This window comes from Pelobates fuscus, chromosome 13 (assembly GCF_036172605.1).
Source record: "Pelobates fuscus isolate aPelFus1 chromosome 13, aPelFus1.pri, whole genome shotgun sequence".
In the NCBI taxonomy this organism is placed as follows: domain Eukaryota; kingdom Metazoa; phylum Chordata; class Amphibia; order Anura; family Pelobatidae; genus Pelobates; species Pelobates fuscus.
In genome coordinates, this window is record NC_086329.1 from 29,702,516 (window position 1) to 29,726,859 (window position 24,344).

General features: G+C 43.5%; 1 long non-coding RNA gene across 1 annotated transcript; it reads left to right on the top strand.

Moving 5' to 3' along the window:
• Positions 1–573: 573 nt before the first annotated feature.
• Positions 574–22,223, top strand: LOC134583155 (uncharacterized). Its single transcript, XR_010086306.1, has 2 exons — positions 574–824; positions 21,672–22,223. It is a non-coding gene; the product is annotated as an uncharacterized LOC134583155 (long non-coding RNA).
• The last annotated feature ends 2,121 nt before the right edge of the window (positions 22,224–24,344 follow it).

Consider the following 24,344-nt stretch of genomic DNA (forward strand, 5'->3'; position numbering starts at 1 on the left):
ACTGGGATTTAGTAGAGAGGGGTGCTGTTTTTTTTTATACTGTACTTTTCAAAATAAACCTAAGTTTCTATGAAAATGTAAGTATTTTTTTTTTTTTTGCGGCCCACATAAACTTAAACCTTGTTTATTTGGCCCGTGCTAGACTTTGCGTTTAACATGCTTGATGTAGATGAAGCAGTCACCACTGGAAATGTATAAGATGGATATTTATTTGAATATCTGATGAGTAGTACAAGTGTTTTCAATAATAGCAACCCCAAATAATAAGATATTGAGAATTTTTGGACCACTTATTTTGCTCCATCTGCTAATTCCATAAATAAAGACTAAATGTAAATTATATTTGGTTTTCTCTGTTTACGACGGTCAGACTACTTTGTTTGGAGTTTCTTTTTTTCTTAAATCAAACGTTAAACCAGTTTTGAGAAACAAAACTTCATTCTTTAACAGAAGTTCTATAAAATCCTTGTCTACATGCAAACACAACTGTTAAACAAAACAAACTGTCACCAGTCAATGTGTCCAATGGCATGTCGGTGATTCATGTGCATTCAGTAGGAGTTACAAACTAACTGGTCACACTCACTGCTCTGGAGCTCAGCCAAAAGAGGAAAAGCATTGCAAACACTCACAGAAGAACATTTTGCAAGACAAGGGAAGGAAGTGCACGTGAAACCGATTCTGGGCTTAAACAGAGATCATTTCTGACAATATCTCATTCTTAACATCAAACCCTGGGGAAGCAACTCGGACGTCTGTGCATTTTCCTGCTTGCTACTTTACACGTGAACAGTTAAAAATCACAGAAGAAGAGAGAATAACGTGTAAGTAACATCTGGAACTGATCTGTGCATACATTGGTGCTTGTTTCTGCTTTCCCTGAACAATCTCCTTTTATATATATACACACACACACACACACACACTTTGCTCTCGGTATCATCTAATACATTAGAGATTTCACACAATACAACAATAGGGTGCTTCGATGCCCCTTATTACTACTTTCAATTATTTATTTATTTTTGTTGCTATCACAGTTTATAAAGACCTCTTAATACCATCTGTGAAAAGGCAGGCGGATGTTTTATGTACATTATTATTATTATTTTATTATTTATATAGCGCCATGAGATTCCGTAGCGCTGTACAATGGGTCTGATCATGTGGTAGAGGAACCCCCTATTCTGTACACAGAGGTGGCCACAAGTTAGATCTGAGGATTTTGTGAAACAAACTCTCAAAATGTCATCTCAGTCTTAAAGTTGATAAAGTATGATGGGAGCTGTAGTCCTCCAGCAGCGGGGGGTGGGGTGGAGGGGGGGGCCGTGAAAGTGTCTACCATTGCCCATCCCTGTGTTGGGAGTCATGCCATTAAATGAAAGGATAAAACGTAGGATGCAAATTAACATCACATGCTACTTACACTCCTACACTGAACAATTTCATGCAAAGTGTAAAATGTTATTCCAATATAAGTTTATTGATTACACACAAACTCCCATAGCCTCACAGTCGATATATGTTTAATAAATGGAGTAAAGGCATCAATGTATACCTTGGTGTGACTAACAGACGGAAATGTTGACTGTTGTGCAGCAAGCCCATGGCTAATTCACTGTGTAGTTACTAGTTACCCAGATTCTATTAGGTTTACTTTGCCACAGGCTACATGTTCTGTGTAAACGATAGCTGGATAAGAGATAACATTGGGTTCTACTTTAAACAATAACTGGTCATTCATATCAGCACTTTACTATAAAACACAAGTATATGTCAGGAACAAAATAACGTACAGAAAGGGTGCAGCCACAAATATAAACATAAAATCAATAGTGAGTAAAACGTTATAGGAATATCACAAATGATCTTATTTGTTTGGCAGGGTATGTCTGTAATGTAATGTAATAAAAAATAAAAAACGCACAGAATAAAAAATAATAATAATAATGTCTAAAAAAAAAAAAAGTTTAAATAATGCCACACTCAAAAACCAATAGAGGGATATGTTCAATCTTATAAAAGCCAAAGTAACGCAGCCAAAAAACATGTGGTGTAACTAAAAACAACTGCCATTTTATTAATTTATTGGAATATCTTCTGTGACAAAATGTAAAAGTTTGGGAACCCAGAGGTGGATGACCCACAGGCATAAATTTACATTTAAGACGTTAAAGACTTCCTCTCCACAATTACGGAATGCAAAGGGTTACGGGGTTACTCCCATGGTCCAGTAACAGTTTGTCCAGTAAAAGGAATATACAGTCAGGAGTGAAATAGGAGTGAAATACGGATTACTGACCACCATAACTATTAGCAAGCCACTAGAGGAACCGGCTGTGGGCTAAACCTTGGGAAAGAAAAGACCCTGGACACCTAGGGCAATCCCTGTGTGCTCAAAGGCTCATCTCTACATGGGGACATTTGTAGCTGTCAGAATTTGCCAGGAGGAAACCCGTATCCCCAGGCTGTGCAATGCCCTATACATGACATATCTGTAACTGTACAACTGCCCCTGGGAGGAAAGGGAACCCATATATCAGGGGGTAAGTATTTGTCTCACGGACACTGACTCCCCATGCTTGTAGTCTCCAGCACCGAATTTAACCATAAAACCCCCAAATAAACCTCAAATACCAACACACAAAATAAAGCCCTGCACTCAAACTCCCACTACTCCTGGGCAGCAGCAATTGCTCCAGTGCACATCAGCCCAAATACACAGAACAAAGGCAAAAAAATAGGGTTACCTGCGTATTATCCCAAATTCCTATCAACATTTAAATACTATAATTTATACCAGTCACAGTGCACCTTTTTTTATTATATTATAGAGCATGCATTTATTATTTTATTATATAACAAACAAAAAACTCTTGCCAACTATCAGATGGGGGGGATTACTGGTTACCTATTTACCATTGGGTCCCTGAGACACCCTGGGATCTCATCCCAAAATATAAGGAACTGTGGAAAACAGAATTCTAAACTTTGAATCAAAGTAGCTTAACTGGAAAAATAGCTAGAGATTTATTTTTCCCAGTCTAGCAATTTTTGGCTTAAAAATCGCAATTGCCTAATTTTTTTGTGACTTGAATAAACATTTCTAATGTTTTTTTTAAAACTGGTTGATCGGGTTTCTTGCAGAACAATGTGATACTTCGGGGTTACCTAAAGAAACAAACAAATAATGACACCAACATTTTGCACAATTCATAAAAGAAATGTTAAAGGGTTTCCATTGCCAAGTCTGTTATCACCTCTCCTTTCATGGGCAACCTGTAGCCACTGCTGACTTCTATGTCGCACACAGTTTGGGATATTTTGGGTTTATACATTCCAGGACTCCCCCACAGTGACACACCCTGAGAAAAGCACAAGGCATAACCGGCTATTTATTACTACTGACATTCGACATTGTCTGTCACTGGTTTATGAGAAGTTAAACATTGTCACAAAGTGCATTCGCAGTTCGAAAGGAAGGAATCTATTCCTTTGTTAACCATTGCAGTGAAGCAAGAGACAAACAAGTGGTGGAGTTTTTGGGCCTTTCCATAAATTAAAGTACAACACACAAAGTACATATAAAACAAAACAAAAATGTTTCTATTATTTGAGGTTGAAATTATTTCTATCGAAGTAACATCTGCTTTCAGCTCCAAACCTAGTGGAAGGCTGGCTGAACTTGCTGGGATTTATAGTTTGGTAGTAGTGAAAGGGGTGGTTGGGGACAGAAGGGGGCACTGAAACATAGGACAACTATCAGCTGGCAAAGCACAGCAGTAAGACACTATAGGGGGTGACTGTGAGCTATCTAACCCACAGAAAAGAAAGGAGCCTAGATCTGTACTGGCCATCTCTATATGTTCAAATACTATTTTCTACCTGGGGGCACCTGCGTTGGTCCCAAACGGCCAGGAGGATCAGTAGCCACCACCAGGGGAGGGCTGTCAGCCTTAGGCCTGGGGGGCAAAACCAGTCAAGTGGCCCATTGCGCCACCAAATCAGTTCACCATCCATGCCCACCTTTTTCTGGTTTTATAACGGATATTGATGTTATGCTAATCAGTAGCTCTTTGCCATACCCGCTCCTTCACGGCTCTGACTTTCAATGTTGGCAGAGCACAGGCTGAGAATCTCTGAGCCTGTGCTCTGACTCACTAACTGAGCGCCGGAACCACGAGGGAGAGGATATGATCTGACTGCACCTACTGCTGGTGCGCACCAGTGGACCACCAGCGAATCGTTTAAATTAAATATGCTGGTGTACCCAACTTGTGAGCTGTGTTGGCCGCCGGGCGCCTCTGTTGTCATGGCACCCTGCGTGACCGCACAGCTTGCCCACCCTAACGGCTGGCCCTGCTGACACACACTGATGTTACTACTTAGACATCCCTCAATATTAATACAGAGATGAGAGTAAACACCAATAAACTGTGGAAACAGAGCTGATCCCCCCAAATTTATAAAGGTTTGCTTAGAGGATTTATTCAAGATTAAATCATGCCTCCTCCTCTCTCCCCCATGCGCTGCTCTGTAGGCTGGGAGGAAGTGAAGAGTAATCACAGTCTCCCAGCACAACGCCATCTGTGGCTGCATGGGGAACAGCTGTTTAATGTAATGCTTGCAGGATGGCCAGCTGCCGCAGAACCTCTTTGTTTCCGTCTCTGCAAAGGGCTCTAGGCACTGCTTGTTTTGAGTGTGAGCCACTGTAAATTAGGGGCAGAGGGCACTTGCACTGCGGTCAAGACGGGTCTGGGCAGGAGGAGAGTGCAGTGCAATCAGTGCACTCCCCTCCTGTGGGTCACCAGTAGACTGGTGCACCTGCCCAGGATCAGAGCCGGTGCAAGGATTTTTGCCGCCCTAGACAAAATATAAATTTGCCGCCCCCCCCCATGTGACATCACAATGCCCCACCCATATGATCTGCCATATGAACGCCAGTGCTGCACACAGTGTGTGTTTACATTAAAAAGCCTGCAGGGACCAGCTATAGACACCAGAACCACTTCATTAAGCTATAGTGTCCCTTTAATTTGAGGTAAATTATAGATTAGTGTCACTAATAATATACTAGATTGCCTACTTACAATTAGATGAGGATAATGATGGGCTGCAGTTTGGCTCCAGTTTTGGCTCCACTGGTCTGGTGTAGAACAGGACCTCTGGAGGCTGTTTGCAACTGTGGTCACAAAATTCAACGTTCTGGGAGAATTGGAAGCAGCTCCATTTTTTGGGGGCCTCTTACACAGCTCAAGGTCTGGGCCCCAGTGCCTGACGGTGAGTATGCCCATAAGGCCCACTCATAAGTCCACTTATATGTTCCACCCACCCATGAGCTCGCTCACAGGGAGTGTGTAGGGGATGTGTTATGTGTTATCTCATATGTGTGCTTATGGTATGTAGTGTATAGGGATACCAGTTTGTGCAGGTGATGCAGTGTGTTTGTGTGTAGTGGAAGCAGTGTGTATTTGTGTATAAGGGATGTATTATGTGTTTCTGGTTGTGTGTGAGGGATGCATTGTGTGAATCTGTGTTTGTATGCATAAGGGATGCAAGGTGTGTCTGTATGTGTGTGCATTGAGTGTAAGAGATGCATTGTGTTTCTGTGTGTATGTAAGAAACAGTGTGTGTGTGTTTGCATGTGTGTGTAAGGGTTTGCATTGTATGTTTCTGTGTATGTGTGCAAATGATGCATTGTCTTTGTGTGTAAGGGTTGCATTGTGTGTGTGTGTGTGTGTGTAATGGATGCATTGTGTGTTTCTCTGTGTGTAAGGGAAGCATGTTCTGTTTCTGTGTATGTATAGGGGTGCATTGTGTGTTTCTGTGTATGTATACCCTCCCTCTGTGTGTTCTCACCCCCCGTGTTCTTCTTACCCCCTCCTCCCTGTGTTCTTCTTACTCCCCCCCCTTGTTCTTCTTACCCCCTTCTTCTTATTACTCCCCCCTTCTTCTTACCCCCCTTCTTCTTCTTAACCCTCCTACTTCTTCTTACCCCTTCCTTCTTCTTCTTACCCCCCTTCTTCTTCTTACCACCCTTCTTCTTACTCCACCCTCTTCTTCTCACTCCCCCCTCTTCTTCTTACCCCCTTCTTCTAATTACTCCCCACTCTTGTTCTTACTCCCCCCTTCTTCTTCTTACCCCCCTCTTTTTCTTATCTCCCCTCCTTCTTACTTCCCCCTCTTATTATCCCCCCTCCCCTCTTCTTACTCCCTCTCTTCCCTCTCTTCCCTCTTCTTATTCCCTCTCTTCCCTCTTCTTACTCTCCCCCCCCTCCCCTCTTCTTACTCTCCCCCCTCCCCTCTTCTTACTCTCCCCCCTCCCCTCTTCTTACTCCCCCCCTCTTCTTACTCTCCCTCCTCCCCTCTTTTTACTCTCCCCCTCCCCTCTTCTTACTATCCACCCCCTCCCCTCTTCTTACTATCCACCCCCTCCCCTCTTCTTACTATCCACCCCCTCCCCTCTTCTTACTCTCCCCCCTCCCCTCTTCTTACTCTCCCCCCTCCCCTCTTCTTACTCTCCCCCCTCCCCTCTTCTTACTCTCCCCCCTCCCCTCTTCTTACTCTCCCCCCCTCTTCTTACTCTCCCCCCCTCTTCTTACTCTCCCCCCTCCCCTCTTCTTACTCTCCCCCCCCTCCCCTCTTCTTACTCTCCCCCCTCCCCTCTTCTTACTCTCCCCCCCTCCCCTCTTCTTACTCTCTCTCCCCCCTCCCCTCTTCTTACTCTCTCTCCCCCCTCCCCTCTTCTTACTCTCCACCCCCTCCCCTCTTCTTACTCTCCCCCCTCCCCTCTTTTTACTCTCTCCCCTCCCCTCTTTTTACTCTCTCCCCTCCCCTCTTTTTACTCTCTTCCCTCCCCTCTTTTTAATCTCTTCCCTCCCCTCTTTTTAATCTCTCCCCTCCCCCCCTTCTTTTTACCCCCCCAACCCCCCCTTCTTCTTACCCCCCACCCCCCCCTTCTTCTTACCCCCCTCCCCTTCTTCTTACCCCCCTCCCCTTCTTCTTACCCCCCCTCCCCTTCTTCTTACCCCCCCTCCCCTTCTTCTTACCCCCCCTCCCCTTCTTCTTACCCCCCCTCCCCTTCTTCTTACCCCCCTCCCCTTCTTCTTACCCCCCACCCCCTCCCTTCTTCTTACCCCCCCTTCCCTTCTTCTTACCCCCCTCCCCTTCTTCTTACCCCCCTCCCCTTCTTCTTACCCCCCCCCTCCCCTTCTTCTTACCCCCCCTCCCCTTCTTCTTACCCCCCCCTCCCCTTCTTCTTACCCCCCCTCCCCTTCTTCTTACCCCCTCCCCTCCCTCTTACCCCCTCCCCTGTAGGTGGCCGAGCTGCACTCCGGTCCGCGGTCCCGGCCGGAGTGATAGGAAGGTGCTCAGTGTGCAACTTCCTGTCAGTCCGGCCGGGTACAGGAAACAGAAACTCCGCGCGGAACAGGAGTTTCTGTTTCCTGTACCCGGCCGGACTGACAGGAAGTGCACACTCAGTGTGCACCTTCCCATCACTCCGGCCGGGACCGCGGACCGGAGTGCAGCTCGGCCACCTACAGGGGAGGGGAGGGAGGCAAAAGCAGCTGCAGCCGTCTGAGCGCTCTTTACAGAGCGCTCGGCGGCTGCAGCATTTAAAGGGCCGGCCCGCCGCGGCCGGTCCTAAAAGAATTTCGGGCGGCCTGGGGGGCAATTGCCTCCCTGCCCCCCGGCCCAGCCCGCCCCTGGCCACCACACTCATCACACGTGCAATGCCGTTTACAAGAGAAATATCTCATTGCAGAACTACCACAGAGCTGGGCAATTACATGTATCTGTAATTGAAACGACTGAATAATAAACTTATACTTTCGTTAAGCATGTTTTTTATTACATGTGATTTTCCATTTTTTCAATAATGGGTAGCAGACAGGCACTAATGTTAAAGGGAAAACGTCACATCCTGTGTTCTCTTACATTTACACCGATCAGCCACATCATTAAAGCCACCTGCCTAATATCATGTAGGTCCCCCTAGTGCTGCCAAAACTGCTCTGATGTATCAAGGCATGGACTCCACAAGACCTCTGAATATGTCCTGTGGTCAGGGCTGGTGCAAGGATTTCTGCCGCCCTAGGCAAATGAGAAATTTGCCACCCCTCCCCCATGTGACATCACACGACCCCACCAAAATGATCTGCCATATGAACAAACGCCAATGCTGGCCACAGTTTGTGTTTACATTAAAAAGCCTGCAGGGACAGGTTATAGACACCGGAACCACTTCATTAAGCTGCAATAGTGTCCCTTTAATGTGAGGTAAAGTAGAGATTAGTGCCACGAACAATATACTAGATTGCCTACTTACAACCAGATGAGGATGATGATGGGCTCTGGCTGCAGTCTGGCTCCAGTGGTCTGGTGTAGAACAGGATCTCTGGAGGCTGTTTGTAACTGTGGTCACAAAAGTCAATGTTCTGGGGGAACATGAAGCAGCTCCATTTTGTTTGGGACCCTTGCACAGCTCAAGGTCTGGGCCCCAGGGTCTGACGGTGAATAAGGCCCACCCATAAGTCCACCTACATGTTCCACCCATGAGTTCACTTACAGGGAGTGGAGTGTGTAGGGGATGTGTTACGTGTTAGTGTAGAGGATCTAAAATGTGTGCTTATGGAATATAGTGTATAGGGATACCAGTTTGTGCAGGTGATACAGTGTGTGTGTGTGTGTGTGTGTGTAGTGGATGCAGTGTGTTTTTGTGTAAGGGATAGAAAGCAGTGTGTGTTTGTGTTTAAGGGATGCATTGTGTGAATCTGTGTTTGTATGTGTAAGGGATGCAAGGTGTGTTTCTGTGTATGTAAAGGGTGCATTGTGTGTGTGTGTGTGTAAGAGATGCATTGTGTTTCTGTGTGTGTGTAAGAGAAGCAGTTTGTGTGTGTGTGTGTGTGTAAGGGATACATTGTCTTTGTGTGTAATGGATGCATTGTATGTTTCTGTGTGTGTAGGAATGCATTGTGTGTTTCTGTGTATGTATAGGGAAGCATTGTGTGTGTGTAGTGTGAAAGAGAGAGTTTGTGGGGTAGGATAGGGGCTGAGTCCTACCAACCCCTTTGAGCTTCTCTTCCCCCCCTTCCTCATCCTCTCTCCCCTCTTGTCCCTTACTGCTCTCCTCTCCTGTCCTTTAGAGCTCTCCCCTGCCCCACTGTCCCTTAGTAATCCCCCCTGTCCCTTAGTGATCTCCCTGCCCCCTTTCCCATAGTGCTCTCCCCTCCCGTCCCTCAGGGCTCTCCACTCCTGTTTCCTAGTGCTCTCTTCTACCTTACCCCCCGGTCCCTTGGTGCTCCCCCTATCCCTTAGTGCTCTCTCCTCCCCTCTGTGCCCCCATAGAGCTCTCCTCTGCCCCTTAGTGGTCTCTCCTCCCCTGCCCCTTAGTGGTCTCTCCTCTACCCCACGCCATTAGTGGTCTCTCCTCTCCTCTGCCCCCCCACCCCCCCCAGTGGTTTCTCCTTCCTCATTTCCATTAGTCATCTCTCCTCTCCCCCTCTCAGTGGTCTCAGTGGTCTCTACTCTCATCCCCTGCCTCCCTTAGTGTACTGTACCCCCTTATTGGTCTCTGTTCTCCCCCCCAGTCGTCTCTCCTCCATCCCCACCCTTACCTAGTGGTCTCTAATGCTGAGCAGCAATTATGCAAATGAAACCTGGTAACTGACTTTGGAGTCAAAGGCCAGTTACAGCCTATCAGATCTAGAGGAGGGGTATTCAGTTCTCATCCTGCTCAGTGCCCTGTCGTGGTTTCCCTTGTGGTTGTCCAAAAGCGCGTTCCTGTTTATAGTTTTCTACCTGTCACGATTCCGGGAACCAAACACGCTAACACACACACAGAAAAGGTGCAGTACCGGACCTTAGAGTGGCCGGGCTAAGCACACAGAGAATAGTCAGGAGACAAGCCGAGTAAGGGGAACCAGAAGACAGAATAACGAGAAACAAGCCGAGGTCAAAGGGTAGGAGAAAGTCACAAAGTCAGATAAACAAGCCAGAGAGTAACCAGAAACACAAGTTCAGTAGCAATACTAGCAAGCAAAGACCACAACAGGGCAGAGAGGAACAGGAAAGGTAAGTATTTAAATCCATAGGTTAATTCTGATTGGATAATTTCCATTTAGAATTAACAATCACACGTGGGAGATATCTAAACCTCCCACTGTAATTGAGGCACTGTGCCTTTAACGCCGGGTCAGGTGGCTGACCCCGGCGTTTGTTAAAATGGGCGGTCTCCCAGCGTGCAGCGTCATGCATGCTGCCGCTGGGGGACGCAGAGGAAGACGCGGGCGGCATCCGTGGCTGGGAGGATGCCGCCCGCCGAGCGCACGCCAGGAAGGGGACCGCGGACGGCTGGAGGGTGAGTGCCGCGAGCGGACTGCAGCCTCCCCTCGCAGCCGCCCGCGGGATCCTGACACTACCTGTTTTTTTACTTTGGCTTTGTTTATTGACTTCTCTATATTCTGGTATCCTGACTCCTGGCTTTCCTCATCGCTGCGTCCCTTTCTGTGTTCCCTGACCTCGGCTAGTATTTTTTGACTATTCTATGTACGTTAAATCCGGCCATTCTAAGGACCGGTAATACGTTACTTATTTGTCATCCGTGCTATACAGTTCTACGTGCTGGATCAAACCGTAATCCGTGTCAACTCCCCCGTTCTCCTCACCCTGAGAGAAGGGATGGAAATACGACGAAAATCCTGGATGTCAAGAAGTTTAGCTGGGATATAAATTGTTGCAAAAGCAATGACATCAAGAAATGTTAGAGAGGAAACACAACAGAATATGATAGCAGAGAACAGAATCTATAAGGGTGAAAGGATAATCTGGAATTAGAGGTTTGAGTCTTAGAATGTCCTGCAAGGGCCTGGTGGTTGAGACATGATTTTCCAGGAAAGTGTAGACTTACCTGCAAATGAAGACATCAGTGGACTTTCTCTTGGAAGAAGCAGCAGCAGCAACAAATGAGTGATGTAGTGATCATCGTTCTCATTGACCGGTGGATGAATGTAGATCAAGCATGTCAAACTTCACTCCTACCCTGTGTAGCGTGGCCGAGCTCCGGTCCGGTATGCGGTACAGGAGTTTCTGTTTTCTGTATCCGGCCGGATTGACTCACTCAGTGTCCCAGTCCGGCTGGGTACAGGAAACGGATGCTCCTGTACCGTGGACCGGACCGGAGCTCGGCCATGCTCAACTTAGGGACTGCCAGGAGGGAGCGCGTTGCGCTTCCCTCCTACTGATCCCTCATATCTTGCGCCCCCGGCCGGTGCGCCCTCGTGCATGCGCCGGCCCGGGTAGTGCTGCAGCCACCTGAGGCTCTCTGAAGAGCGCTCAGGCGCCTGCAGCATGAGGGGGGCCGGCGCTCCTGGCGGTGCCCCTTCCTAAGGGGCTCCCTACGCGACTGTCTAAGTTGTCTATAGGAAGCGCCGGCCCTGCCTGTGGTATGTGACACCAAGACATTAGCAGCAGATCCTTAACGTCCTGCAAGTTGAGAGGTGGGCCCTTATGGATCGGATTTGTTGTTCCAGTACATTCCACAGATGCTCAATTTGATTTGGAGACCAATTCAACACCTTGAACTCATGTACCCCAAACCATTCCTGAAGAATGTTTGCAGTGTGGCAGGGTGCATTATCCTGTTGAAAGAGGCCACTGCCATCTGGGAACACCATTGACATAAAGGGGTGTATGTGGTCTGCAACAAGATCTAAAAGAAAACGTGATTCATCAGACCAGGCAACCTTCTTCCATTGCTCCATGAGTCTGACACTCACATCCCCATTGAAGGTGCTTTCGGCAGTGGACAGGGGTCATCATGGGCTCCTTGACTGGTCTGCAGCTACACAGCTCCATGCACAGCAAGCTGCAATGCACTGTATGTTCTGACAACTTTCTATCATAGCCAGCATTTTGAGGTACTGTAGCTCTTCTGTGCAATCAGACCAGACTCGCTAACATTCGATCCTCACATGCATCAATGAGCCTTGGGTGCCCATGACCCTGACGCTGGTTCACCAGTTGTCCTTCCTTGCACCACTTTTGGTACTAACCACTGCTGATCCCTCTACAGATTGCTGTAGTGGTTATGGTGCCACACCATGGTAACATGTCAAACCATTTTAGCACAGTCTGGCAACTTACCCGGTTCTTGCCAGGTGCCCAACCTGCATCAACCACATTCAGTCTACTCCAAAAAGATGCCGGATTACTCTATAGAGCTAAGAAGGACCACACAGGGCCATGCTCATTGGTTGAGAGAGAAAGTGAGCTGAGCATTCTCAGCCAATTAGCAAAGTCCTGCATCAGCCGTGCTTCACTCTACAGAGACCTGCTGGATAAGACCAGAAGCAGTTGATGCAGCGCAGGCATCTAACTGGACATGAGTAGGCTCTCCAACCATTTTGTACATTTTCCACAATTCCCAATTTAAAAGACAACGGTCACCTCAAAACTAGTTTTTAATATAACAATCCTTTAATAAACACATCCCTGCCTTTAGTATATGACAGGATCCTTCAGCCAAATACATGAATGTTGATCAGATCGTTCTGGAAAAAAAACAGTTGGTCTCTATGGTCTTCCTTGCTTTGGTGCAGTGAGTGAATCCGGGAAGATCATAGAGACTAACTGCCAGTTTTCAAACACTCTGTAGAGTAAAGCAGGACCATACAGGGCCATGCTCATTGGCTGAGAGAGTCAGAGACCTGCTGGTGAAGAACGGAAGCAGTTGATGGAGCTCAAACACCCAATTGGACCCAAGTATGTTCTCAAACCATGTTAAAACACTTTGACATCTTACCGTGAGATAGCTATAGTGGATTATGGCACTTGGAGTGTTTCTTTAGGAGCTTTTGGTCTAATGCAAAGGTGAACTGATCCTTGTGTGTATCCACCTGCATTGCATTCGCTGAGAAAATTACAAATGCCATTCCAAAATATCTTGTAAATTCTCCACAATTCCCAATTTAAAGGATAACTGTCACCTCAAAACTATTTTTTTTTTAATATAACAATCCTTTAATCAACACATCCCTGTCTTAAGTATATTACAGGATCCTTCAGCCAAATACATGAACGTTGGATCCGACAGTTATGGAAAACTGACAGTTAGTCTCTATGGTCTTCCTTGCTTCGGTACTGGGTGTGAATCAAGGAAGACCATAGAAACTAACTGCCAGTTTTAAAACACTGTCCAACCCAAGGCTATGTATATGGCTGGAAGACTCTATCACCCCATTGTACAGCGCTAAGCAGTTTGCTGGTGCTATATAAATAATAAAATAATAATAATATAGTAAAGGTATCATAATATAGTAAAGGTAAGCATGTTTATTTATTTACCGTATATACTCGAGTATAAGCCGACCCGAATATAAGCCGAGGCCCCTAATTTTACCCCAAAAAACTGGGCAAACTTATTGACTCGAGTATAAGACTAGGGTGGAAAATGCAGCAGCTACTGGTACATTTCTAAATAAAATTAGATCCTAAAAAAATTATATTAATTTAATATTTATTTACAGTGTGTGTATATAATGAATGCAGTGTGTGTGTGTATGAATGCAGTGTGTATATGAATGCTGTGTGTGTATGCAGTGTGTATATAATGAATGGAGTGCAGTGCGTGTATATGAGTGCAGTGTGTGTATGAGTGCAGTGTGTGTATGAGTGCAGTGTGTGTATGAGTGCAGTGTGTGTATTTTTACATACAAATTATTTAAAAACAAATCTATTTCCTTTGAAAACTTGATGAAAAAATTATTATAATCAAAAGGTTTTTGAGAGGGTACTAGCACGGAGCGGTTTGATGAATAAACAACTCCATGCTAGTAACTTCTCAAAACCCCTCGTTATAATAAAGGTAAGTGTGCAGACTGTAAGGCTCACGACTTTGTAAGTAAGGAGAACGAATATTTGGCAAAATGGTGATAAACCAAACCTGTCGTGCAAAGCATAACTGCGCAGAACAACTTGACAATAACTCTTGGCGTTATGCTGTTTGAAATGTACATGTGTCATTATCGCCAATGTTTATACTTACTTGGCAGGACTTACTGCTAATTGGCATACATTTCACATGTATGTACGCAGTCCTGATTCCCCAAACCACCAAAAAAGGCACTAATGTCTAAAAATCACTATTTAACTGTATAAAAATGTCCAAGCTAATACAAAGTCGTTCAATTACGCAAAGACTGACGTTTATTAATAATGTCATCAGCGAACACTCCAAAGTGATTTATGAAGGGTTTTAAAGGGATAAAAATTGCAAAGTTCACCAGATGGGGATCGCTCTGTTCCAAGTACATAGCAGACAGGCGCACGCTGGCATTTACCTTAAACATTAAACTGTACTTCCTAACTTTTTTTTTTTAAATATATCAGAATGGTATATGTTTTATTACTTATTTATGGATATACCATTATCATCATGTTTTATTTATATTTTCTATTATTATATTTCTCTTATAAATGCATAGTACATAATACAAAACATTAAACAATAAAAAAAAAAAAAAGCTTAATAATTCAGTTATATATATATATATAGTAGGGGTCTTTTAATTAGGGTGTTATCGCTTGTCTTTTAAGTTCCATCTCCCAGAGACAGTAACCGAGCAATGCGTTGTTGGCACACAGTGAGTTAAAGAGATATTGTATCAGACCATCTTAACAGTAAAATATGTGGTGTGCAATCTCATTAGACACACACGGTGGAAATGGTGTAACTCCATTGCAATAATTGAAATATTTGTAGAATTTAGAGTCATAGATACCCAGAAGAGCCATCTGGAAATATCGCAAGGTGGTGTATAGAGTGAACTTTCCTTACCGCCTTATAAAAGATCACTACACAACCAAAGATTGATGTCATTGCATATCCTATCCACGAACGTAAAGTGAGCAAAGCAACACAGGTACACAAGAATACACAGGTACTGCGCCTCTTTCTACCCAAGTGATTCAATACAAGGTGTTCTACCATAGAAAGATTAATGTACATAACATACACATGGCATTTTACTAAAGTCAGATTTGTCTGGAATTCACAGTGAATTTCTGATTTTACCCAAAAATAGGCCAAACTGGAATAATCCGCGCCCAGTTAGCTATGCTTCGAATTCACCTGTTTTGTCCTTGAAGGGTATCTGTGAGGCCCCACCCTACTTATGCTCTTTTGGAAGAACACACCATTTTATCTATATATTGTGCTTGATTGCGAGAAAAAATATTTAAAGAAATAGGTATTTCTTCCACCTCTCAGTCAAATCTGTGGCATTGACTCCATGCCGACAATTTAGCTGACTAGGGAGGGCAGACAAGACCCCCCAGAGGTGGTCCTTCTACTCTCCCAAGCATAGCAACCACAGCACATGCACTGCAGTTGCTATGGTAACTCTCTAGCCAACATGTAGACTCCAGCATGCTGGCAAAAAAGTGAGTGTATATCGGCATCACACAGGAAACGTACTCTGCTTGGGGAAGCGTCCCTAATCAGGGCAAACCACCGAAGACAGGAGGAGGAGCAGAAGATGGACTGCAGGTGTGAGTTAGATAAAGAAAACAACAACGCAGCTCGCCTACGTTGTTGATATTTAACATTGAATACAACAAGTATTTCTGTGATACATGAAGTATTTAGTGTATTCGGTGCTAGTTGGAGGTAAGTAAAATCTCTCATTACATCACTTTAAACTTGAAATTCATGTTGAGTTAGTCGCAAGATTAACTTCAGTAAACAACTCCGACATTCCGACATTTCAAATGATCAAAGAGTGAAATTGTTTTGAAGAGAATGTGAATGGAATTTATGAAAATATTTCGGGGATTAATTCTCCCTTGTGCTGAATGGTTTGAATACCTCAAAAATAGACAATTATGGGCAAGGTATGAAACCTACATTTCCTTTGAAAATAATATTCTCGCTTTACAGAGATCAGAAGATCACTACTGCATAGCAAAAGCAAAACAGAACAGAGCAGTTACACCCATTACGAAGATAACGATTTACTCATTCAGTACTTCTAGAGCTGCGTTAAAATACCTGAGATAATAAATACCATCAGATTTTATTATGATGCCGTTAAATTAGTCATCTGCAATTACTGTCCTATAATAATGGCGATGTACAAACAAAAACGTTCAGCTCTATGGAATGTGTTGGAGCTATACAAACAAAAAAATAGAAGTCAATGCATCAGAATGCTTGGTTGTATAGGGAGAGGTATTAGCAGTAGAAAGAGGGAAGTGCTCATGCCATTGTACAGAACACTGGTGAGACCTCACTTGGAGTATTGTACGCAGTACTGGAGACCATATCTTCAGAAGGATATTGATACCTTAGAGAGAGTTCAGGGAAGGGCTACTAAACTGGTTCATGGATTGCAGGATAAAACTTACCAGGAAAGGTCAAAGGATCTTAACATGTATAGCTTGGAGGAAAGACGAGACAGGGGGGATATGATAGAAACATTTAAATACATAAAGGGAATCAACACAGTAAAGGAGGAGACTATATTAAAATAAGAAAATCTACCACAACAAGAGGACATAGTCTTAAATTAGAGGGACAAAGGTTTAAAAATAATATCAGGAAATTTTACTTTACTGAGAGTGTAGTGGATGCATGGAATAGCTTTTCAGCTGAAGTGGTGGAGGTTAACACAGTAAAGGAGTTTAAGCATGCGTGGAATAGGCATAAGGCTATCCTAACTATAAGATAAGGCCAGAGACTAATGAAAGTATTTAGAAAATTGGGCAGACTAGATGGGCCGAATGGTTCTTATCTGCCGTCACATGTCTATGTTTCTATTGCCTTGGACTTTAAACAATTATACACTTACAGAAATCTTATACACACATAATAACAATAACATAATGATTTATGAAAATGCATGGGATTTACCGACACCCCAAGCCCACCCAACTTGGGACATCATACTGAGAAATTCCACTTACTTACCATCTGTTCAAAATATTTGTTTACGTATTTAGTGATATGGTTTGAGGACTGATGTAGGAGAATGCATACGTACTTAGTGCTTTCAATTAATTGGCACCAGAAAGGGATTAAAGGCAATTTGTCAGAGCAGAATCCTAGTTTACCCTAGTGTCCGCATCCTCCCATTGCACAGACATGCAAATATACAAATATTTTTTACATTTTATACAGAAAATATTGCTGGGAACTTTTATATCATCATATCTATAGCAGAGGTGAGGGTTTGGGGGGCTTAGGTTATTAGGAGATCTTTTTGTGTGCGTGTGCTGTTCGGTTAACTGTATTTTGTATATATTTTAGTCTTTAAGGCTACACTACGGAGAAATACATGTTCCAAGTGTGCCCTCCAACTACCCTTTTTCTGTGCTAGGAGATCTCTCAATTTTTGTCAAACAGCATTTAAACAGTTTCATGAAACTGTTGTTGTGGTGAGATTGCTAAATCACAGGACCACACACATGCACATGGTCAGTTGTGTCTTGGGACGTTAGAAAGAGTACTGACTGCTTTCACACTGTAAGAGACTTCCCTCGTTCCCTGGTAACCTTATCTTGTGTTTGCTCCCCAAGGTCACATTGACACGGATTTGCTGACATCACCGCTCCCTCACCGCTCCCATATAGGCATTGTCCTTCATTAGACATGCTTCTCAGCTTTTTTTTTTTTTTTTTTTAAATATACATACAGACTTATTCACTCAAGTGAGAATTCAAAGTGAATTTTAAGGCCATTGTAACCGATCTGACTTAAGATAATTTTTATAGCTTGGTTATTTTGACCTTAAAGGGACACTATAGTCATTAGAACCACTATGGCTTAATGTAGTGGTTCTGGTGTCTATAGCCTGTCCCTTCAGAGAAAAGGCAGTGTTTACATTGGTGCCTTGTAACACCTCTGATGGCAGTCAATCAGACGGCCACTAAAGGTGCTTCCTAATCCAGTGCTGCACTGGCGTTCAGTTGAACGCTATAGAGATGCATTGATTCAATGCATCTCTATAATGTGATACGGATTGATGCAGCGTGGCATTTTACTGTACTGTAATAGCCTCCCAATGCTTCCCTATGAGGAAGCATTGGATTGGCTGAAATCATCAAGATTTCATGGCACAAGCCTCTGAAAACAATGGAGGGATGATGACAGGTAGATAATTATCAGCTTTCTCCTGAATAGCTTCTCATTTGCAGCAAACAAAAGTAGTTCTTTTTTTTTTATTGTTGTGATTTTTTTTTAAACGCACGGTCTCATTATAATGACCAAGAAATGGGCATGGCTGCAACACGTACTACACCACTGGTGATGGGCTAACTTGCAATGGCCATCTTTTTAAAAGAAGAGAGTGTTAATTACTCAGGTTTCAATTCTTAGACATTGACATTATTATTCTACCAGAATTTTTCATTGTCATTATTATTATTATTATTATTGACATTTATATAGCGCCAACAGATTCTGTAGCGCTTTACAATATTATGAGAGGGGGGATTTAACTATAAATTCCATAGAATGTAAGCTCGTTTGAGCAGGGTCCTCTTCAACCTATCATTCCTGTAAGTTTTCTTGTAATTGTCATATGTCTATTTAAAGCAGCACTGTCATGGCTGCATCTGTTTGTTTATTTTAACCCCCCTCCCGACTCCACTACATCTAATTTCCCCCCTAGTCACCCCTATATGCCCACACTAGATAGTGCCAGGAAATTGCAGCGGACGCCCAGTTAAACACTTGGGCATTCGCTATTGTCCAAAAATTGGATGGGAATTTTGTCTATTCATGAATGAATGAATAGAACAAACAAACACTGAATATTGGTGCTCGTCTGTTCAGTTTATTACAAGCAGGGAGCTACTGGCGCACGACTCTCTCCTTGTAATATGTAAAGATAGAAGCGGCAGGGAGCTGTGCTCCCCACCACTTCCTAAGCCCCTCCTGTCCTCCCTCACTCTATGGGGGTCAATATGACCCCCACATTAGCATAAGGGTGATTGAAATCTCCCGAATGCCCCTACTCGCTATGCTGTGAGTAGGGGCATGTCTACTAAACAGTGAGCAGACTGTCACAGTGTTATGAGTCAAATTACACAACATAGGAAAATTCCTAAGAACTTTCCCACGCTGTGTAAAATGACTCAGAGCATTCTGATTGGTTGAATTCCAAGCCAACCAATCAGAGTGCTGTAACAGGTAAATGTAGAGACTTGCCTGTCAGGAAGTCAAATTGCAGGGCATGGGAAGGCTTTATAAGCCTTTCCCCGCCCTGTGGAGCTCAGTCTGCGTGGTGCCTTCCCTGGGTGAAGATGGAATATTTTTTAGTGTTTGAGTTTTTTTTTATTTTAGAAGTTCGGCGGGTATTATGTTTTTTGTTATTTGGCCTTTTTTGGGGGTTGATAAAAGAAGGTTTTAGAAAAAAAGAAGACATCAAATGGTAAGTTTTTTATTTTTTTTATTTACAGGTATTTAGTTTTATTGTCTCCCCCCTCACTATTTTCAGGGTGAGGGGGATAGGTAGGGCTTTATTTAATTTTATTTGGGTGGGGGGGGGGGGGTGACTAGGGTTTTGGGGACCCTTAGTAACCTTGGGGGGGTATTTTTACACTTAGCCCCACCTGTCGCCCATGGGTGGGTGCCACGGGGGGGAGGACAATAGGTCCGCCCACCCTTATTGTAATTTAGGGCCCCCACCCGCTGCTCATGGGTGGGGGCGACACTATGTCCCGCCCAGGCTAGTTAAGAGATGCCCCATGATGGGGCCATTTATTGCCCCTACTCGCAATATAGCGAGTAGGAGCAGATTAATTACTAATACTAAGTAATTTTTGTATTCCTAACATGAATGAACAAACTGTTCTCATTCTGTTAGAACGAAATTCGGTAGTTTCGCCGGCGTTCTGTCTAAGTGACAGCACGTTTGGAAATACTGACAGGAAGCATCGCGAGATCACGGAGAAAAGGTGAGAAATGTGGGAGAACTGCTCTGACCACAGGAAATGGAGAACACTTTGTTCCTCCGCTGGTCATAGCTGGTCAGGCGTAGGAAATATACATAAGACAAAATAGTCCCTACTTTGTCTTATGTTTTAAAGAAATAACACTAAATAAGACCTGTGTCTATAGATCACCTGAAAACTGAATTAATAAACAAACCTTTATTTCAAGTTGTTACTATAGCAACAATCATGCCAGTTGTATACCCCGTTTCCTTGAAAATGGTTGAACATAGAATAGAGGGACAATGCCGTGGGACTCCTGGCAGCATAACTAATCCAATGTGACAAAATGGTTATAGTGCCTGGAGTGTCCCTTTAAATAACCTCCATATCCATCACACAGACCCCCATGTTTACCACATCTTAATCACGCCATACCATCACATTCTTCTTTACTCAACACAGTCAACAATCTTATCTTTTCACAAGGGTAAATAGTTATCAGAGTAACAACCTTTTCAGTGGTAGGTTATACAGCACATTCTTGGACTGGACTAGCCAGGTTTGAGTTGCTCTCATTACCGCACAGAGTAGAAATGGTGGGTCAAGGCAACTACTAGGCATTAAGTCAGTAGAGAGAAAAACATTTAGAGAAGAGAAGAAATAAAATGTTCTATTTATCTTCCTCATTTGCAATGTGTTCCCGGGCTGTGCCTGGACTGTGATATAATTTGCTAAATCTTTCATATACATTTAATAGGAAAAGGTTCACATTAAACATGCTTCCCAATCATCCCAATTTTGGTGGGACAGTCCTGATTTTGGTGGGACAGTCCTGATTTTGGATCCTGTCCCGACGCGCCAACTTTGTTTCCTGGTGTCCTGATTTTGGGGAGAACCCAGGGCTCTAGAACCCTGCAGAAAGCACAGAAATAGTGCACCCTGCTTGGTCTCTAAGACTCTACCCATTGGGCTGGCCTGCTTGATTGGCAGGCAGCTTGATGCAGACTCACCCCCCTTTCCTAAGGGCTATAATGCCCCATTGGAAAGAACTAGTAACACAATTGTGTCACTGGCCAACCCCCTTTACCTTTCTCCTGCTTCTCGGGAGGCCGATGTTGTGGTATATGCATTAAAAAAGTTAACACACGTTATAAGTGATTTTCCGTGTTTTATTCAACAGTGCAGTTTCAAAGTGATGGCTCTTCCTTTAATCAACTGATACCCCATTGTACAGCGCTACGGAATTTGCTGGCGCTATATAAATAATAATCACAATCCTGCTCATGCCGGGCACAGTCAGGGCACAAATAGCACTAGAGGTGAAGAAGCAGACACATTGGGGGAAATCGAAGCGTCATGTTCTGAAACTGTTACATACATGTATAATCCATCGGAGGGGACTCCAATGGATTGTATCTGCTGATTCTTCTCATTTCCATCATCACTGCTCCACTTTTAGTACTTTGCAACCATTTTCACAATAGGACACTTTGATAAATCTCCCCCACTGTTGTTTTACAAGCGATGTTTGATGCTAGAAGTACAGAGTTTCTAACAATGATTGACAGGGATCCAAGGTAGATCCATAATTATAGAGCATTGGGAATATAAGCATATAATATTAAATGTAATGGACAAGTAAATATAATATTACAAATCATGGGAAGTTATAGTTCTGTAAGTACAGATTTGTTTTATACTTCTATTAATACTCTAATTTTATTCTTCTTCTTTAGATCAAATATGGCCACCTGTACATGTATCTGCTGGAGTATATTTTGGCTTGTGGTCCTCCTCTTCGTGGCTTGGCCTCTCAGTATGTTCTTAGGTGGCCTATATGGGTTCCTGGCTCCCCTAACAACCTGCGTAGGACTTGACAAATTCACCGACCTCCTGCTTCAAGGCGTAAACCTGGGCAGAACCTGCGCGCTAAACATCCGAACTGGAAAATCTCTGTGCGAGTAGTATGGACGCAATGCCGGCCCAAAGTTCTATTTTAAAAAACATATCATTCCAAGTCTGCTGATTGCAATAACTTCTTCCTGTCTAATAACAGCATAGTTTAACTCTTGTTGCCTGATCTGTACAAGGGTACATCGTAAATATAATATAATGGTGCTATAAGTGGTAAGAAGAAGGCCAAATGATAGAAAACATTCCTTTTCATTGGTCCAGTTTACATTTTTATACAATTTACAAAGCCTCAATATAAATGAGTCAAATATATAAACAAACAACACGCTTTTTGTACTGATGCACAGAATAAAGAAAGAAGCAGACAGGAGAAACGGTGTCGATAATGTTTTATTTACTATCAATTCTTGTGTGTGGTGTTAGGAAGTCCTCGGTCCCCGTTCCTCTACACATATTAGCAAATACCACTGCAGCCAACCCAAGCAGTGACGGACATCACACAATATAGCTATTACTGCCTCTACGCCAGGTGTAATGTGGTGGGAAACACAAAACACGCATATAAAAGAAAAACAATTATGACAGCATGGAAAACGAATGTAGAATTATCCACTAAAATGTAATGGCATCTGGAAAAAAATTACAAATAATACGTAGTGTAATATAGTATGGGAAAAAGGTAGAACACTCAGAAACAAACATGAAATCCAGGCTCATGGCTGCTCTGCCTCCATGGCTTAGATCAGTCAATCAATTATTCCCCATAGGGAAGCATTAGGAGGCTAGTGTGCATGGGCTTTAAACCCCGCACTGTGCCAATCAAATGGTCTTCATGAGACCATCTGATTGAATAGCTGACTTTAACTTGGCTATGGTGGCGGAAATGACTATAGTGGTTGAAAGACAGCAACTAGTGGTGGATATAACCCTTCCATGTAAACAATGCTATTTCAAGAAAACAGCAATATGTTACATGGAAGGGTTACAAAAAAGTCAGGGCCACTGCACCTAGACCACTTCATTGAGATAAAGTGGTCTGGCTGACTTTCATTGTCTTTTTTTTTTTTTTTTTTTTTTTTTTATTGTATTTTTTGAAGCGGTGCAAATACAGTACTAATACAGTGTTAATACAGTGCTAATACAACATACATTCTTTGAAACATACCATCATATAGTTCCATATAAATCGTCACATGTACAGTAATGCAGTTGAGATATTACCTACAGGTTTACAATAATTCTACGCTGTAGCCATTTAATGCATAACTTTTTACTTTCCTACAACAGTAGGGTTCTTATTCTTTGGGAACTGGTGCACCTTTTTTTTTTTTTTTTGTGTATTGAATGAGTGTAACATAATAATAACCGGGGGGGGGGGGGGGCAGGGGGAGGGAAAGGGGGAGGAGAGTTGTCAAGGCATACAGTACTCCAATTTCCTATTTTTCCTTGTTTGTCTTGTCTATACTATGTGTCGTTCATTATGAGGAATGATTCATGTGGGCGTGATATCCCTAACCGGGAGGGAAGCAGTTACCCGCGTGTCCCACATCTCCCAGGCTATCACCCAGAACAATTGCCTGGGCCTCGTTTTCCTGGCCATAGTTTCATATTTTTTGGATAAGTCTATGATTCGGGTGCACGCTGATATTTGTGGAGTGTGCTCCGACAGCCAACACCTGCTTATTAGTTGTAGTGCCGCTATTAGTATATGATACGTTAAGTATTTAACTGCCTTTGGTATGTTAGGGGGGAATAGTTGCAACAGGTATAGGGAAGGTGATGGTGGCATAGCGACCTTTGTGGCGGCTTTTATTAGTTCAGAAATTTGTATCCAAAATGGTATAATTTTCGGGCACGACCACCAGATATGGTATGTCGTGCCAGGATGGGCCATGCATCTCCAGCATTTCCCTGTGTTTTGGGCATTTATATGTTTCAATTTGATTGGTGTCATGTGCCATCGGTATAGTAGTTTCCTGGATATTTCTATATGTGAGGTACACATCGATAAGTGCCTGTTGGCAGAAAATATGTGGAGCCACTGTGTTTCGGTTAATTCCATATTGGAATCTAGTTCCCATGCAGATTGGAATGTGGGTTTTGTGAGATGTGATTTACGGATAATCTCGTGATACATATGAGACATGGGCTTGGTTGGCAATTTTTGCTGCAGGCACAGTTGTTCAGTCATCGACAGCTGCCTGACTTGCCCTGGCTGGCCTTTCAGCATATAGTGTTTGCCTAGCCATGATTTGAGTTGTATGTGTGAGAAAAAAAGTGTCTGCGGTAATTGATATTTAGTTTGCAATTGTTCAAACGTGAGCATTGTGCCATTATTAGATAGTTGGTGGAGATGCGTTACTCCATGTGAGATCCACTCTTTCGCATTAAATTGGGGTAGGAGAGTTGTGAGGGCTAGTAGTTTCATAGCCGGCGACGGGTGCGCCGATGGCCAAGTTTTTTTTACGGTATGTATCCCATGTGGACAAGGATAA